The sequence below is a fragment of the Triturus cristatus genome, chromosome 3_1, assembly GCF_964204655.1.
Source record: "Triturus cristatus chromosome 3_1, aTriCri1.1, whole genome shotgun sequence".
Classification (NCBI taxonomy): Eukaryota; Metazoa; Chordata; class Amphibia; order Caudata; family Salamandridae; genus Triturus; species Triturus cristatus.
This window is the reverse complement of record NC_140583.1, coordinates 649,839,203-649,858,021: the sequence shown is the minus strand read 5'-3', so window position 1 is coordinate 649,858,021 and position 18,819 is coordinate 649,839,203. Positions and strand designations below refer to the sequence as shown.

General features: G+C 49.3%; 1 long non-coding RNA gene across 1 annotated transcript in view; it reads left to right on the top strand.

The window, feature by feature from the left end:
- The window catches only part of LOC146860727 (uncharacterized), a 376,528-nt gene that overhangs the window by 321,703 nt on the left and 36,006 nt on the right, over positions 1 to 18,819 (top strand). The window lies entirely within an intron of this gene.

The following is an 18,819-nucleotide window of genomic DNA, read 5'->3' as shown; positions in this document are numbered from 1 at the left end:
GCGAGCCATGGCCTATTGGTTTCTATTACGCGCACCAAGCGTACTAAATGTCTCGCGCTGCACGAGCACTGTTGCGCAGTGCCCCGCTAGGCTCGAGACCTAAAAACGGAGAACCAATCTCTTTCGGTAAAATGTTTAAAAAGCATTTGCAATGCAATAGGTATCGCATTTGCTAGAGTTTAAGCTATTAGCATTCTAAATGACAATGCCTTTTATGTATTTGTTTTGAAAACCAACACATAAATAAAAGGCATTGTCATTTACAATGCCAATAGCTCAAAGTCTCGCAAATGCAAGACCTATTGCATTGCAAATGCTTGTTATTCATAGCCCGAAAATACCAATGCTGAGCAGATGGGGCAGGCCACTGTGCTGGGTATGCTCCAGGGACAGACTGTAGTTTAGAGCAGACATCGGGTTTCCTTTGGTAATTACACATCCTGTGCTTAATTACATAGCAACAGGCTCCAAATATTATCCAGATTCCGGTCTGCGGAAGAAGAGTAAACTTTCAGTCAACGGCCTTTTTCCTTACTGATGAAATCACCCACTTTTCCACATGGTTCCTGCTTCATAAACAGGTCTCCCCAACAGCACAGGTACGCATCTCTCAGCACCCCCAAGGGCTAAGATCATTCAGCACTACAATGAGAGGACAGGGGCCTGTGCTCCCCAGTGCTAAGTGCAGAGGGTCACACAGGCCCAGGGTGCCATCCACTGTGTAACTGTGTAACCTGGGCGTGGGTCTCACACGAAACAAAGACGGGCATCGAGAGAAAGTGTTGGTAGGGCAGAGACTGGGGTACAAGGCCACGTGAGGTACAGTGCTGAAAAGGGGCACAAACGGTTCCCTATAGGGGGGTGCACTGCCTCTCATATTCATTGTATCCGAAGCAGACTCGTACTGATTTTGGAAAGCGTTGAGGTCTCTGGTTTTAGTTCTTTGCAAACTCGAATGACTGATTGACTGCCAGCCTCTTCCATCTGACTGAAATAGTTAATGCTCGCTTCACTTCCTCTGATTGTTCGAAACTCTGAATTCTTTAAAAATATCAGCATCCGGAGCCCAGAGCAGGGATTGCAGGGAGATGGGGTGTGTGTATAGGAGTGCAGTTACACGAACATGTGCTGCAGGGGATATTGTGCCTGACGGAGAGTGCAGAGAGCAATCACTTCAGGACTTATTGGGCCTTATATGGGACAGTAAATTAGAAAAATACATTTTATTTGAACAAAGTCCTTTTTTCCAAAGCGAACCAACCCAGCCGCAAATAGCATCTGCGGGACTCTCCAAAATATTGAAGATTTTTTTTTTTTTTTGAAGAGTTGTGAGGGGTGTGGAAGAGCGGGTTGAGGGAACTGGAGGCAGGAAGGAATAGGGAGTGGGTCAGGCGGAGCTACAGGCGACCTTTAGGCTGGAGGCAGGGGGATAAAAATAATCTCAAACAAGCCCGGGAGTGGTGCGTGCGTGCGCGCACATTCTTCACTTTTCAAGCACTGTACTCGTGCTTGTAGCACGCCGCTGCTCACTCCCGCAAGGTGGATGCCCCCACAAGCACGAGTGCAGTGCTTGAAAGTGAAGACCGATGGCTAAAATCCCTCCTGGGGCAGCACATGCGCGCTGCCTAGGCGAGACCTAAAAAGGGAGCATTGCTGCTGTATCTCAAAAGGCTCGCTCCTTATGTGTTGTTTTTACAGGAAACTTATTTGCTGTGCACAATTTGTGCCTTTCAGGGGCACTGCTTAAGGTGCCAAAATGAGATGCTAGGACACGGGGGGATGGTGTGTTTATAGCGGTCTTCGGCTGTTAGATATAGAAAAGGCCTTAAATACAGTTCTTTGGCCCTTTATGTTTAAAGTCTTAAGTCAAATGAAAATTGGACTCACATTCCAGAGATACGTGGAGACCTTACACGCAGGGCCGTGGGCCAAGATACGAGTAAATTACAATTTATAGTACTCCACCGTTTATTCTTATCATGATGTTAGAGACAAATATTAGAGGTTTCCAGTGTGAAGCTATTATTAGTAGGAATGGAACGGGGAAAACCTATATTTTTATTTATTTTCCCTCACACACCCTAGTGGTGTCATGCTTCATCATCGGGACACCGCGACCCCTATAAGTCGCGGTAGGCTCGACCAATATTCCAGGGAGCACTTAGATCATATAATAGGCCAGGGGATAAAGATTAAAAATTCACTGTTGGACCCCAGTTTCCCTTTATTCTTGGGTACAACAGGAATATTAAAATTACAGACAATAGGGTCGCATGGAATGTTATGGTCCTAGGACCCTAGGGCCAACATGTTTCAGTCCTCGTATGCCCAAAGATTATGGTGCTGGGACTTTCTTCAGGGCTATGTCGTCCCCTGGTGTATACAGGAACTGGGAATTACCCTATCCTATTAAAATAAAGGTCAGGTAGCTGCTCCTTTATAACATTAATATTTTTAAAGTTACGTTATTCCATCTGAAAGGAAAGAAGAACATAACAAAAAAGGAAAAAACAGAAGGGTATAAGTTAGTGTACCGTATTCTTAGAACACCAACCAATGCCATAATGTAAGAAAAGCTCACATATTGTCTCAGGCATGCTTATATCAATCTTGTGTTAATTAAATCTTGGATTTTTACCAAGCGCATTGGTTTATTTGCAGCGTGTCGTTATTCCACGTGCCTGTCGCCCCAATTATGACGAAAACACCAAGTGCTCAAATCGTGCATTTCACACCCACTCTTCTTTTAAATTATGTCACTTTATGAACCATAAAGTTATTTATGAAAAAAACAACAAACAAGATACGAGTATACAGAGTGCTCTCAGACCCATTTCCTATCAAGAGAGGCACCAAATAGGGTTGCCACTCTCACCCTTGCTGCTTGCCCTGGTGATGGAGCCCCTGGCTCAATGGTTACAAGCTGATATACAGATGAAGAGCTTCCGTTGGAGCGGGGAGCACAAGGATAAAGTATCCTTGTATTTGGATGACATGCTCCTGTTTGTGCAGCAACTGAATACTTCTATCCCACCTATTTTTTTTAAACAAATTTTATTGGCTTTTAAAGAACATGCACAAAAATTCAACTCGTATAAACACTTACCTTGTCCCCCAATGTGAGTCCATGCTCTTTTGAAGGATAAAAGTCTCGTCACTAGAGCATCATGCTGAGGTGTGGAAGTTCCTACTATGCAGTTTCAGCACGTTTGCACCTCCACCGTGCCGGACCTGCCAGAGGCCCGACGCGAGGTGCCACGACTCCCAATCCTACTCTCCCACAGACCATCTCCCCACACAACCCTACCAATTCATCCTTCACACAGCATATATCCATCTCCCGGTTCCAATTCCACAACTGCTTACCACACTCCCCCATTTCTGTGTAATTTCCCTTTTCGCTAGTAGAAAGCGAAAATTCCCCAAGGTTTTCTGGTAGGATGTAAGGTCGGAGGTGCCCCATATGCCCAATAACATCAAAGGGGCCTTACTTGCTATAAAAAAGTTGGCCCTTTCAATTCTACTTTGTACTCCCTCCCAAAATGTATGGGTCATAGGGTAGCCCCACTGCGTTTGAAAAAAAGTAACTCCGCTGTCCACAAACTCACAGGCATGCCTCATCTGTGGCTCTATCTATTTTGACAAGAGTACCCTGGTATAATATACGATGTGGAGGACTTTAAGTTGAATCTGCCTGAGAAACTGAAATATCCCATGCCAATCGTCATCCTCTAGTTCGCCTATATCCTCTGCCATTTTTCCCTTAAGTGAGTTAATTGTTCATGAGCGACCTATAGGTAAGGGAGATGGCCTTGGCCATCATATGGCCATCCAGTACCCATCTCTCAAGGGGGGACTCTTCCATAGTTTTACTCTTCTGGGTCTATTCCCACCTGCACGGCAGTGGTGGCTCCCTCGGAACGGGGCTGGTGAGGTAGGGGAAGGGATGAAAAAAATAACAAATAAACGTACCTTCTTCTTCACTGCCGCACGTGTCTCCTCCGTCTTCTTCTCTGCTGCACCAGAAGCACCCAGGCTCCAGGACTCTCCCAGCCAATCACAACTCTGCATCAGCAGCATCGTGATTGGTCTGATAGGCCTGTTTGGCCGCTCAGGCAGTACCTGGGAGGCTGGGCATGTTATCCACTGGGCTGTGCAACACAGCCCATTGCAGAACATGCCAAGTGCGCATGACTGTTTGGCCGGCCTCAGAGGGCTGGCCAAGTTGTCATGCGCACTTAGGGAGGAAGTGCAAACCAATTCTGCTCCCTCTGATGGCGGGGAGCCCAGCCCTGCCCGACCTGGCTGGAGTCACAAAGAAAAATAAAATGATAATAACAAGAAGTTATTATCATTTTATTTTTATTTTCCACTGCTCAACAAGCAGTGGGGCGATGCTTCTCTGTCTTAGCAGAGGAGCCGCCACTGCTACAGGGCATGTTTCAGCTGTAAATATTTAAAGATTTGTGTGAATGCCATGTCATATTCCTCTATTAGGTGATCAAACGGGACCATGCCATTAGCATGCCACCCATCTTCTAGTACGGAGAGGCTGATAACATACCATTTTCTAAACCCCTGCAGGGTGGAAACAGCACCCAACCTCGTACCCAGCCATAGGGTGGGTTTTGACGTCAATCTTTTCTCCCACCTCATTTCCCTCTGCAGGGTACGCCACACTAAAAGCAACTTTCTGGTCGCTACCGGTACAACCGGCTGATCCTTCCGCTATAGAGCACATGAATGTAGCCCTTGGCACAAAGGGCATCCTGATCATGCAGGTAGGCGGGGTCCTTCAACACTGTATACGCCCACTCGTTCACAATACTAAATTGGGTGGCTTCATAGTACTTATGGATGTTCGGCAGAGCTATTCCGCTGGCGTATGTGGACCGCTGGAGGTTACGGAGAGCATTACACGGAGAGCCATTCAGCCAAAGCAGGGCACTCGCATACCGATTTATCTTGAGAAATAACACATCCGGTAGAGCATACAGACTATTCTGCAAGATGTACGTGAGCTTGGGAAGGGCAATCATCTTGAAGAGCGTGGCCCTACCAATCAGAGACCATGGAAGTAAATTCCAGTGGGTGACATCCACCTCCAATCTGTGTAGAAGTGGCACTAAGTTATCCTTCTGATGGGTACTCTTATCAACCGATATTTAGAGAGCCAGGAATCTAAAGTGGTCCTTTACCACCTTAAGCAGCATGGGGAGGCTACCCCTTTCCCAGGTCGCCATCGGTACTAGGCAGCCGAGGCTCCTCCGCTGTGGCAGCACTTTCAAAAATGTGAAAAATAAAACTGGTTTATAACCTGTTTTATTTTTTCTTGTGCTGAGTCTTGGGGCAGGGCATGGGTGGCCTACGCGTCCCCTCACCACCAGCCCCACATTTGGGCATCCACCCCAATCTACTCTCCCAGCACCTCTATCATCATGGCAAACAGCATAGGCGACAGGAGGTAGCCCTGCCTGGTGCCTCCCTGCCTGGTGCCTCAGCTGTTGGGGAACTACCGGGAAAGGTTACCATTCACCTTAACACAGGCCCTTTGAGTCTTACAGAGGAGCCCAACCCATGGTAAAAATTTTGGTTCAAAGCCCATTTTTTTCATAACGTCTAGAAGGAAATGCCACTCCACTGAGTCAAACACTTTGTTTGCGTCCAACGCCACCACTGCCAGCAGGACCTCTGTCCCCCTATCCATGGCAATGTTGTTATGTAGGTGGGAGAGATTGAGCCTAGTCAACCAGTGGAGCATGAATCCATTCTGGTCCGGGTGTACCAAATACAGAAACACTCCCCACAGATCATTCACCAGCACATTGGAGAGCACCTTAGCATCTGAGTTGAGCAGCGATATCGGTCGGTACGTGCCTCATTGATCCAAACGTTTCCCTGCTTTAGGGAGCAACACAGTTGCCACCAATGAAGATCTCTAGGGAATGCTCCCATTCTATATGCTTCATCATATAATTTGTGGAGATGTGGGGTTACAGTACCTGCCAGTTTCTTTAAAAAATCAGGCTTGAAGTCCATTTAGGCCCAGTGACCTCCCTAAATGTCACTGGGTTAACTCCTGATGCACCTCTTCAAGGGTCAACTCATCCTCAATATCTGGCACCCTGTTTTTCCAGCTAACTGCATGGGCAGTTCCGTACAAAACTGCATGGGTCCACCATGGAGGCCGCACACGACTCCCATAGAAATCCAGCAAGTCCGCCATTGTCTCAGCTACAGCTTCAGATCATACTACTGGCTCCCCATCAGGGCCTAATATTTCCCGGACATGGTGCCTACTTTGCGTATTGGCGTATTGCGTTCTAATTATAGTGCACTTTTTAATATTGTGAGCTTCTGGTAACAAGATGGAGTATTGCCTATATTGACTTAGTTTCATTTGCAATACATACACAGTGGCGTACTATACTGTGGTTCTCTCTTTATGTGCAACACTCCATGTTGCCATGCTGGCTTTCACTGCCTAAAATGGCTTTTTTATACCCCTTAGTCTTCTCATGCAGGAGTTATCACACCTGTAAGCACTCTGGATTGTCCCAGAACAATACACTGGGCTAGAATACTCGTATTGACCACTTGAAATTCTGATCACTGTTACTGTTGACATAACAGGTACGCATGAACGATGATACAGTATATACATTTTGGGGCCAGCTTTTTATTGACCTCACATACCTCTTGGCTACAGGCCACTACTTTTGATCTTGTGCTTTTACTGATTAAGGATCGGCTGAGGCTGAATATAGTGGAGGACCGACTTTCGATCTTCGATTTAATATATGGTATACTGACGACCTGCATTGTTCTGGTTTACGGAATTTTATTTGTAGACGAACTCGACCTTCTGCTTTATTTCTAAAAAGCAATATTGTGAAGAACAACTTGCTCTACTATTTTTTATTCTGTACACTGGGTCTTTACATTTATTAGGTGTCTGAACACAAGCTTTTCTATTCTGCTGAGATGCGGGGGAGTTCCCACACTACATGCCTAACTGAACCCCCGCATCGGCGATTTGAGTTTCTGAATTCTAATTGAACTATCCCAAAGGTACGCTTTGGTATTGAATTACATGGCTGCCGCTGCCCCTCAATTAGAGACCCTCTTGTCAAACGCACGCTCTTTTAAATAATTTACTTAAGGTACGTTCATAACTTTAGAATTACATGGCCGCCATTGCTTCCCTGACTTAGAGACCCTCTGGCTACACGCACACTCTCTCTTATCATGCATGCATCACATCATTGCTGTTCATTTGTTCACAAGAAACCAATTCCTGGGAAAATTTCAACCATAAACACGTACGCCACCGATGCCCCCACATGTGTTTTGGGATTTTCATGTTGTTCTGATGCCAGCTTTTGTATCAGATATGAGCAATTGGCATCTGTATTTCAACAGGGTTGTAATAATCCCTGTATTTGCCCCTCGTATGATCATGTATAATTTTAATCTATATGAAAAAAAAGTTTTAAAAAAATGTAATTGATAATAATTGTGTTTTTTAATGTCACTTTGTCCTTGTATTTCACGATGTGTAATTTTATGTGTCAATGGGTGTAGTCTTGTCACGGGAGTCCTGTGCATTGGATTTAATATATTGGTGTGTAGTGGCTTTTATACATGTCTTTTGTTGTGTACTCATGTCATATTGTATATCATTTTTTCAGCCCTGATGAAGTTCCCTGTGAGGGAATGAAACACGTTGGCTGAGCTTTTCGTATTTCTGATTTGAGAATTTGAAATAAAGAGCTTTCTTGACACTACTAGCTGACTACTGGACTTCATTACCTGGCGACCCCCATTTTGTTGGAAATAATCTTGGATCTGGAGCACAGTGGCGTCACACAATGGCTGGCGCTGGGGTTGACTGCGCAGGAACATTACATATTGGAACTAGCGTGAGGTGCAGAACCAGGGATCGGCCGTTGTTAGTCTTGACATCATACTACTGGCTCCCCTTCAGGGCCTAATATTTTCTGGACATGGTGCCTAGTTTGCTCCCTCTTGCTGAGCAATGAATGCTAGCATCTTCATGCTTTATCGTATACTCCGTAAAGACGCTTCGCTTGTGCTATGTTGTCCATTTTTACCGCATTTGATGCCAGGGAGCAATTCTCTTCCAGTTTACATAGAAGACTTGTCCTCGTGGCATCCGAAGGCCGCAGCACACTTTACCTCTTCCAGGCTCAGCAGTTCCTTTTCGACATCTGCATGTTGCTGCATTCTCCTGCGTTTATCCCCCACTTCCCCTGATATAAGCACACCTCACATCATGGCCTTGTATGCTCCCCATAAAGTGGTTGCCTCCCCCACTGAGTCCACATTTATTTTCTTTAAAGTAATGGTCTGTGCCTGGCTACAGGCGGACCACTTCTTGTTCATTGGTTAGTCTCCATGAGTCACCATTCTCCACTCACTCTGACCTCGAATATGTGGTGAATCTAGTGTGATGCTACGCGGGGAGTATTGTGAAACCCCTCTTACCTTATACTCAGCCTCCACAAATCTTTGAAGGGTCTCAACTGGGGTAAAGAAACGGTCTATATGGGAATGGGTATTGTGGGTACCTGAGTCGAAAGAAAAACTCCTCCATTACCTACAGCCTACAGTTTCACCGCTCCAATATTGTGGGTCTGCCTGGCTTGGCTCCCATCAAGGCAAGGAATTATCTCAATTCTGTGTCTTCCATCTAGATTTTCTACATTCACATATTGCTCTACTTTTTGCTGCTGTTCACATTCGTAGCTTCATTATTTCCTTTGATTTCTAGTTACATTCCCAGATAGGGTTTGTCCCTAGCAGTGTGAGGCATTGGCCGGTATGGCAATGAGGACAGCCCCATTGCTACCTTCAGTAACCCAAGTTTGAGAAGAGGTGTCCCGCACTTGGGTGCTCCCCAACCTCCTCTGGCTGTGTAGAGATCCAGCCCCAACTGTCTTTCTTGCTCGCTGCATTCATTCTTGAAAATGTTTTCCTCCCTGGCCGCTTTTTGAACCCCACCCCCATCTCACTCACCCCATTTCCCATGGGGGTCAAAAGCTTGACTGTTCCATTCTCTATCAAGATCCATCCTTCTGGGACATGGAGCGTTGATTCTGGGTTGTTGGGACCCGATGGCGGTATCCAACTTTTATGGTACTGCGAACACCCAAAACTCTTAACCAAGAGATAAAGCATGCATCTGGCAAAAAAACATAAAGTAGAAACAATGAAAGCACTGATATTAATCTGTTCATGCTTTGTTGGAGTTATCCACAAGTTGCCTTATTTATTGTGTTTCTGTGTCATAATTTTGTAGGGCTCACACTCAGCTAGGGATTACCACAAGTAGAGTGACAATATTGGCTATGGGATCTGTAGTTACATACCCTTCAATAGGATAACATTGGTCTTTGTTTCCGATGGGAGATGATGAATACTTGATTACAAGCAGCACAGTAATTGTAATCACAATACCTATCGCAAGCAGTAATATATTGATTGTAACTTGGGTAAATCAATCTGAAAGGGTTATTGTTTTAACTATGTAATAACTCCGGCAGGCCATTCTAGCTTTGCGACATTGAGTTGAGCCTCAGCCATCACACCCTCTGCCATGACCGCGGTAAGCCTTGCCTACTCGGACAAGTTGCCCTGGACAGCCCGGAGGATTTGGAGGCAATCTCAACTTTGATATTGCTAGGTGGCCCCTACAACTTCATGAGCTGGTTGAAGATTATGCAACAAGCCAGTTGGCAGCTCTGTTTTCTTTAAACTTTATTTTCATTTTGCTCAGTAACCAACATGTACAGCACAGGTGAGTTGCAGCGAACATGTGCGCAATCATCACAGCTCATCCAACCTCCACTCCATTCACTCGTCAGGCTCAGCCCTGCCAGTCACGGCTTCTACCTGGAAGCAGCAGTGGGGCGGATGGTGAGGTGCGGGAGGGGGTTGGTTTTAAAAAAAAAAACACATCCCAGCTGGCTGGCCGCCACCGCCTCTCCTACATCCACTTAATGGCTTCTTTGGAGAAACTGGAGGCACCAGGGCTCCCACGCTACCCACAGGCAATCACAATGCTGCAATGCAGCATTGTGATTGGTCTGAGCTGCGACACGGCGGTCAACCAGGGGCTGGAGGAGTGGGCATGTTCTCCAAGCAGGCTGTAATGCAGCCTGCATGGAGAAGAGGGAACGTGCAAATGACTGTTTTTGGCGGCCCGAGAGGACCAGCCAAACAGTCATTGCGCCAGGGCATGAGTCGGGGTTGCACATGGGTGGACGGTGTTCACCCACTATTTTCACAGGGTGGATGCCGTCCACCCTGCCAAGAAGTTGGGCCCCACTGAAAAATATGCTGAATTTGTCCCGGTGTAATTTGCAAACACTGGGACACATTCAGCAGTGCCTGCACGTTGTTGTCTTCTTTCCATTCACAACAATGTGCTGGGGAGGCTAGGGCTTTCTTAGTTCAGACTCCTGCTGGGCCCATACAAAGGCCAAATCTGAGGGGTCAACAGGTCTCTGGCAGCATTCAAGGAGCCTCATAGAAGCAAATGCAGCAGAGGGGAAACAAAGGTTAGCACTTCACACATACTTAGGCAGCGTTTCACTTTGTTCAGTTCCTGTTTACAAGATATGGTGCACTGTAAGAATGTCAGATGTGTTGGTCTTTCCCTGTATTTAAACAAAATAAATGTAATTTATATACTGCTTACTACCCCTGAGGAGGCGTTGAAATAATTTAAGTACCACTATTTATTCTTTTAAGGCACTATGTATACTTGAACTATGCTCCAATGTACTCATGATAGACATGTTAAACATATATGTGAGGGCTTAAGATGTGATGTCACTTCTTATGATGCCACTTCCTGTGATGTCATGTGCTGCTATTTCACACAACGCGATGTCATACGCCCTGATGTCACTTGCATTCTGATTAACTAGGTTAGTCCCCCCACTTCTATTTTTTAGGAATAGTGCTCTGCATTGCGCACTTAGGAGTGTTCTAACACTCCTCCCCTGCTCTGTAGCCACGCCCCTCACACAAGCTGCCACAGCAGGAGGACAAAATAAAATGATAATAACATTATGTTATTATCATTTTATTTTTTCCTTTCTTTTGCTGCTTCATAGCAGTGGGGTGACGCTTCTCTTCCTTAGTGGAGGAGTCGCCACTGAGCCCTGCCCACCCTGACAGACCACCACTGAAAGAAATAGGTTCTTCGCGCAATAACCACTCCACGCTGTATGTTAGCGTAAAAGGCCATTTTATTAGGACAGGGTTGACAACAACAATTTAAACCAAACATCAATAACATATACCAATCCCCAACTCCAATCTTTCATCCATCCGCCATTCACCCACTCCAGTTACTCTCACCCAATTCACTCTGCAACCTCTTCCCTTCTTCCATTCACTTCCTCACTTATCTTTCCATCTCCAGTCAGCGCACTCTTGCATGCTGCACCCTCATCATGCATCTTCATCCCCCTCCCCGGAGGGGTGAGTATGCCCGTCATAGACTCCCCACCCCTCCAAAGTACTGCCAACCAGGGAACCCCCAAAGGGCGGTTACCTGCCCCACCTTTCGTCAGTGCACCTTTCGCTCTCAAACCCGGCAGCACCAAATAGACTCATTCCACAGGTGACTAATGACATCCCTCATCTCCATCATATAGTACGCATTACCCATGGGCGAAAGGTGCACTCCATCATCTTGAAAAAGCAGTGTCTCCTCGAGCTGCAATCCCGCATGAGCAATTACTTTAATACCTTTGTTCTCACAAAAAACTCTCATCACGCGATTCAATTTGCACCTTGCTTTCTCAACTGCAGTGGGTTTCAATGCCCCTTGCCAAGTCAATACAGGCGCCTGCCAGATTGCTCCTCATGGCTTCAAGATCCCGTTGCATCAAATGTAGCAGGGACACAACAGATTGCTTGATTAAGTCATTCTCCCCCAGGTGGATGACCAACATGTCCGGGCAGCCTCTTTGAGCCACCTTCATCGTCAGCCAGGGCAACAAAGCTCCCCAGCACATCCCGCTCTTGCCCCACCAGTGTACCTCATGGTGGCTGCTTCGCAGGCCCAGGCTACGACCATACACCTGCCTGTCCGCATATTTTGATGCCCAGTGCACAAACGAGTGTCCGACAATCCAGGTAACCGTCTTGGCTCCTCGACCCCTGATGCAACTTACAAAGAGAACAAAATGAATACCAATGAACCAATCGCCCCACTACCCCTCCCTCACCCCTTACAGCCTACCCCTGCGACACGCACCTGACTAATTTGCTCACATAGCATTCGCAGCAGTGTGACCTCCATCACCCAATGTGCCGGATCTTGTCCCAAGACCAGCCCAAGCTCACTGCCGCTGTCGCCGCGCCAATACGGAAGGAATGCATCCCATACCTGGCAGGGTCCCTGCCCAAGAGCCTCAAAGCCATTTGAAACATCGTCAGCAACTGGAAAGCCGTCACCCGCTTTCTGGAGGCATGACAAAAAATCTCCCGTCACCTGCTGTGTTCGGCGACAAAAGTCACACCACTCTTGCACCGGGCATGCCTCCCCACATCCGCTTTAGCCCAGCCACACCCACTTGCCCCTCCCAAACTGGTCTGTCTTAGAACGACCCAACCAAATCCCAAGACGCATCCCATCCAAGCGCACATCCTCGTACACCCTACCAGATTTGCCCCTTACCCCCACCAAGTCAGAAACCCGGAAAGCCCCAAAGAACATCCAAATCATACACAAACGAAACACTGCCAACTCACACTCATCATGACAACTCGGCCAACAGGCCCCACAACAAGTCAAAAGTAATCGCCTCCCTCGGTGCCTCCACCCTCCCCCACCCCTTTCCTGCCCCCAACCTTTCAACACTCTACTCAACAAATCGCTTTTTGCTGGATCAAAACCCATGTACAATGTGCTGTAAAAAGAAATCCCCTCAAATTTTCCTGCAATCGTAGTCTGAGACAACCCCTTATCAATGCAATCCAAAACAAAGCGAAGGACTCCCTGTTCACATTCTTGACTGGACATGCGCCATGTCTCACTGGTCCATCCCAGAAACGCACCGAATTCAGACCACGGCAACCTGTAAGAGCGCCTCGTGGAGTCAGCTATGGATTTTTCTACCAGGGCCACCACTCTCACCCACCACTCTCACTCCCCCCAGGCCCAGATACCGCCCGGCACATTGGTCTTGCAAGCCTCCGCTCCCGGCACCATACGTCAGAAACGCTGCCACTGCAAACGAGACAATGCATCTGCAATGTCATTGCTTGCACCAGGGACATGTTGCGCGTGAAATAGCATATTAAAACGCAGGCATTGCAGCATAAAACTTCGCAACAAGCGCAAAACGCGCACGTCCCGAGCCTTCTGATTGTTCACCAAGTCCACTACTGTCATGTTGTCCACGTGGAACAATACTGACCTGTTCTGAAACTCTGTGCCCCAAACCTCTAGCGCACAGCTTTCCAAACTTTTCATGTTGGTTACATACTTTGTAGACATGTATTATTTCGCGACACGGTAATGCAGTGTAGCGAGCGAGCCCGAACCACCGAAGGAGGGTTCCAGGTGGGGGGGAGAATGGTTTAACACAACCTCAAAATTATTATCTGTACCTTGAGGACAGCATCATAAACAATAGCTCCCATAACGCAAAGCTGTATTTTTTTTAATTCTACACCTTTAACTTAAAATTTAAAATCTTGTTCTCTTCATTTTGCTGTAGGCAACCAAAGGGCATAGTGCAGTATTTCACTAACGATTTTCAGTAAACTTTTCCCTATTTAAAAAGCACATTTTCAAGCTAACTATCTTTAAACTAAACAGGTGATATATAAAATGTATAACCGCGTGTTACATGGTTTACTGTTGCCATCTGGTGTGTCACGGACTGAATAAAAAAACTGCATTTTATCCCGCTAACAGTTTGCAGTCTAGCGTTATGATCGGGCACTGAGGGGGACTTCACATACTGCTTTGGAGCGGGGACGCCAGGGAGTTTTGAAAAAGGCGCGGCTCTGAGTTGGTCTGATTTGCGGACGGCGCCGCAAATTCAATGATTATGGCACCGCTCGCCCGCTGCGACAGGCAGCTCGTCCCTCCCCCCGGCTGCCACAGATAGTGCTGTAGCTCAGCTTATTTTACCCCCGCCCCGCGCCTGATTCAGCCCGAGCTGACTGAGAGACGACTGACTCCAGAAGGGGGAGACCTGACCGTGATACGGAAACTCACAGGAGTCTAATCGCCATCTGTGGAGGGCCGGGCGGAATTCGGAACCCGATTTGCCGTGTCTTGTGGTCTTGCGTGAGCTCAGCCTGCCTGCCGCAGCCAGCCCTTGCAGAACAGAGTTGCTGCCTCAGCCTGCGACCACCGCTCCGGGCTAACTCTGGATTTTTCTGCTGCCGGAGCCGAGGTCCAAGTAATTATAGACAGTGAATCCCTTATCTTCATTTTCCTCGGGAGAAAGTGTCTCATACTCGTTGAAATGTCACTCATCATAACCCTGAAATTATGAAAACGTCACACATGGCAATCTGAAATCTTGGCAGCTATGCATCATCGCGTGACACACCCATACATGGCAGGCAACACAGTACTGTGTCCCGACACAGAGTTTGGAAAGCTCTGCTCTAGCGCAACCAGCAGTGGGAAGAATTCTAAGAACGCAATGCCCCTGCCTTGCTACAACCAATGCTCAGGCCACTGTTCCGGACACCACCTCCCGTCCCAGAAGACCCCAAAACCGGAAGCCCCTGCGGCGTCCGAGAAAATCTGCACCTGTCAAACCATTTTGTCATCCACAAAATCCAACGACACACCATTGAAATCAGACAAAAAACTCAGTCACACGCGAAGGTCCGCCCTGACTCCCATCGAGATCCTGACTCTGTGCTGAGGGAGTACCGCACCCGACATAGCCATGCCGAGACGTCTGCAGAAAGTCCTCCCGGCCCGCACCACCCAGCACGCAAAATTCAGAAACCCCAGGAGTCTTTGCACTGGCCGCAGATCGATCTTCTTTTCCCCAATCGCTTGCAGCAGAAAAACCTGCATGTCATTCACCTGCTGCTCCGGTACCCGGCCATCCAATCAACTGAATCCAACTCAATGCCTAGAAATGTCAGACAGCAGCTGGGCCCCGCTGTCTTCTCCGCAGCCAAGGGAACCCCGAAATCTCGTGCAAAAACCTGAAACTGACCAAGCGCACTCTCCAGACGTGCCCTCCCGACGAACAGAAAATCGTCCAAGTAGTGTGACACTTCCCGATGACCGCTTCTACACGTAAATGCCCACTGCAGAAAGGAGCTGAATGTTTCAAACAAAGCACAGGAAATCGTGCAACCCATGGGCAGGACCTTGTCAACAAAGATGGACCCTTCGAACTGCATCCCCAGCAGGGATAAATCAGCAGGATGAATGGGAAGGAGGCAAAAGGCCGACTTTATGTCACACTTTGCCAACCCGGCCCCCGCCCACACACCTTTACCAGACTGATCGCATCGTCAACTGAAGCATACAAAACCCTAGAATCAGAAAAGAGATCTCCCTTCCGGCCAGGACAAATGATGAATCAGCCTGAACTCCCCAGGCTCTTTCTTAGGCACCACTCTCAACGGTGATATAATAAGATCTGAGACACGCCAATGTTCAAATGGGCCTACTATCCTCTCTTCTAACACCTCTTTCTGTAATTTAGCTGCAACCACACGTGGCAATTCCTTTGCTGACTTCAAATTCTCCGCCCATCTCTGCTCCCGAGGGCCCTGGTATCCCACTCGAAAACCCTCCGTGAAACCCCAATGAATCCTCAATGCGGTCTCTCTATCGGGGTACCGAGAGAGCCATGGACCCATGGCCCCAACATTAACCGGTGTAGGAGCCCTTTGGCCCAGCTCGCCCCCGTCCTTTAGTGGCCCGCCACTGTTCAGATAGAGTGGCCAACGTGAAACATTGTGTGAGAGAGTGGCGTCGTCCACATTGGAGCACTTGTGCTTGAATTTGCAGGGATGTCGAGTGCAGAAACCCTTGTTGAAGTTCCAGCATGCACCTGTACCACCCCCCGAGGGCTTGGGCGACTGTCGCGTTGCCCCAGCGTAAGAATTCTGACCTCCTGCTCAGGCGTATGAGCTCTGTCCCCCCACCCCAGTTTGGGTGGGATGCGACTGAAAAGGCTGATACGTGACTGGAAGGCCACTGACCGTATGTGTAGATGCCGAGGACTGAGTGGAGGACATCCACTGCATCCAGAGCTCCTGATCTACCTCCCCCAAAGGCTTATCAGGGTTGACGCTAATCCTGGCCCTAAACTCCTCGTCATAACTGAGCCACGCGAAACCCCCAAAATGCATCTGCGCTTTCCGGATTATGTCCATATACTTAAGCAATGCTATAGCCCGGTCCAAATGTTTCTCGCAGTATATACTCGCGTAAATCAGAAAAGCAGACGTCCAATGCTCCATGTTAATCAGCACCCCCGGCCGCCTAGTCAGTTGCCACTCTTCCTCTTTGGAACCCTCCTTGGCCTGGATCTCCCTGTGCAACAACTTGAACACATCGACATACTCATGCTTCCATATCCGAGACCTATTCATTTCAGATAAACGCAACCCCAATACCATTGCCAAGCCCATGTTAGGTAACTTTTTCATATGTTTCTCCTCCCCCTTGACATCTTTTCAGTCCTGGTCGTCCGTCTTGTCTGTCTGAACACCTGCCCCGACCAGTTGCTTACCCCCCCCATGGGTGCCACCGTCACCTTGGCAGCCCCCGCGAGTCCCGCACAGACCCCTCCCTTACACCCACCGACCGGCAGGCTTTCTTCCAACCCCCAGTATGGCCATCATCCCAAGCCGCCCACCAGGCACTCTCACCCGCCAAGTTCATAGTCACCCGATCCTTTCCTCTAGCATCAGCCGTCTTCTGGCTCGCCTTCTTGCTCCCGCCGCTGGTGGCCTGTGGCGCCTGCAAAACACCAAACTGTCCAGTTGCCGCCTTAGCCCTCCCCCAATCCACTCTGCCTCGCACTTCACCCTCTTCCAGCTCATCACTGTCATCATCATAATCCAATTGCTCATCAAGCACCTCTTCAACAGGCGCACCCAGCACCTCATGCACCACTCTCTTCAAACCTTTCCCTTTCACACCAAGCACATCACCACACTCCGGCGCCGCCAATGCCCACTTCCACGATGGAGGGGAGTGCGCTGCGGACCCCCCTGCTGCTTCCGCCCGGCGCCTAAGGGCCGTCTTGATCCCCGCCGGCCCACCCATGCCTCTACCAGCTTTCACTGCTGGCTTGAGCCCCCCCCCAACCGACTAAGCCTGAGGGGGCCCCAGCGCCATCAGGTCTCGTAGCCGTCCCGGCCGTCCTTACCCCCGACAGCGGGGGACTTACCTCATCCACCCAAACCAACTTGCCACGGGGCCCTGAAGCCCCATGGCTTGGCCCTGGCCCTGCTCTCACCTCCAAACCATGTGTCGTGGGCTCACCCCCCCCAGGGGTTCATGCCTCTGAGCGCACATAACTCCTGCCACTTAAGCTCAGTCTCGCGAATAATGCAACGCTGATCTCTAGTCTTTTCCTCTAGGGACATGCCTGCCCACCTGGGCCCCTGGGCTCAAAACCCCCCGCCATTGGCCCCCAGAGGGCCGGGGGCACTGCTGCCTGCTGACTCAAGGGGTCAGGGAAGTGAAACTACCTTCCGTGGCCCCTGCCCCTCCCCTGTCCCAGCTGAAAGGTCCACAGGCTGTGCATCCCACTCCTCTTCCCCCCCCCACCCCACAGATTCACTGCCAGACAGGATCAGGGTAAAGTCGTCCTGTACTGGCTCTCCCCAGGCACCGTCCTCCTCCTCCTCCCCCTCCTCACTTACCCCTCCCAGGTCCCAGGATGTGCCCCTCAGCCTTTGGCTCTCCACGTCATCCGTCCTGGAAGCGCTGGGAGCGCTCCCTGAGGTCTCTCCCCCAGAAACCTGCTGTGGCATTACCGTGCCCCCGCCCTTCCCCGGCCCCTGCCGTAATGATCGGGTGGTCTCCACCACCTGAGCACGTGCGGGGAAGCTCTTATGCCGTCCCCCGTGCTTCGCAGGCTCATTACTCTGCATTCCCCAGCCCCGCCCTGACGTACCTTTTCTGGGTGGTGGTGGCTCTTCCTGACATGCCACCACTGCCGTGGCGACTCCCGCTGAGGGGGAACGAGGCATGAGGGTTATCCCGAGCCAAGCCTGATCAAGGACACCGGGCCGCAGGAGATTCGCTCTCCCGGCTCGGCCCAACACCTGGAGGGCTGCGCGAACCGCCACCGCATCAGGCTCCGCCATCCCAGGTGCGCGTGCGCCGGTGTACAGGCTCAACGCAAAAACCCGCTGTGAAGTGAGGGGGCAGGGGCATAACACAGGCCCCCGCAGCCCCCACGGTGCGGGGGGGGCCCAAGCTCCAGGGGGCCCCCTCAGCACAGCACTCTTGCCAGAGAGCTCTTGATTGAGCTCCGAGGGGGCCCCTTCGCGTTCCTTGCAGGGAGGCCCCCTCAATTTTCGTTACGCCAGTGTGAGGGGGAGGGGTTGGTGGGGGTACCTAACGGGACGTAGATTACGAGAAAAACAGGCAACCAGGTCCCTGATTGCACCATAACGGATCGCGCAATAATCAGTCCACGCAAGGTACTTTAGCGTAAAAAGCCATTTATTAGGACAGGGTTGGACAATCATAACCAAAACATAACACAAATCCCCAACAATCCCCAACAACAACACTCCTCACTATCCCATACTCTCCAAGACTCC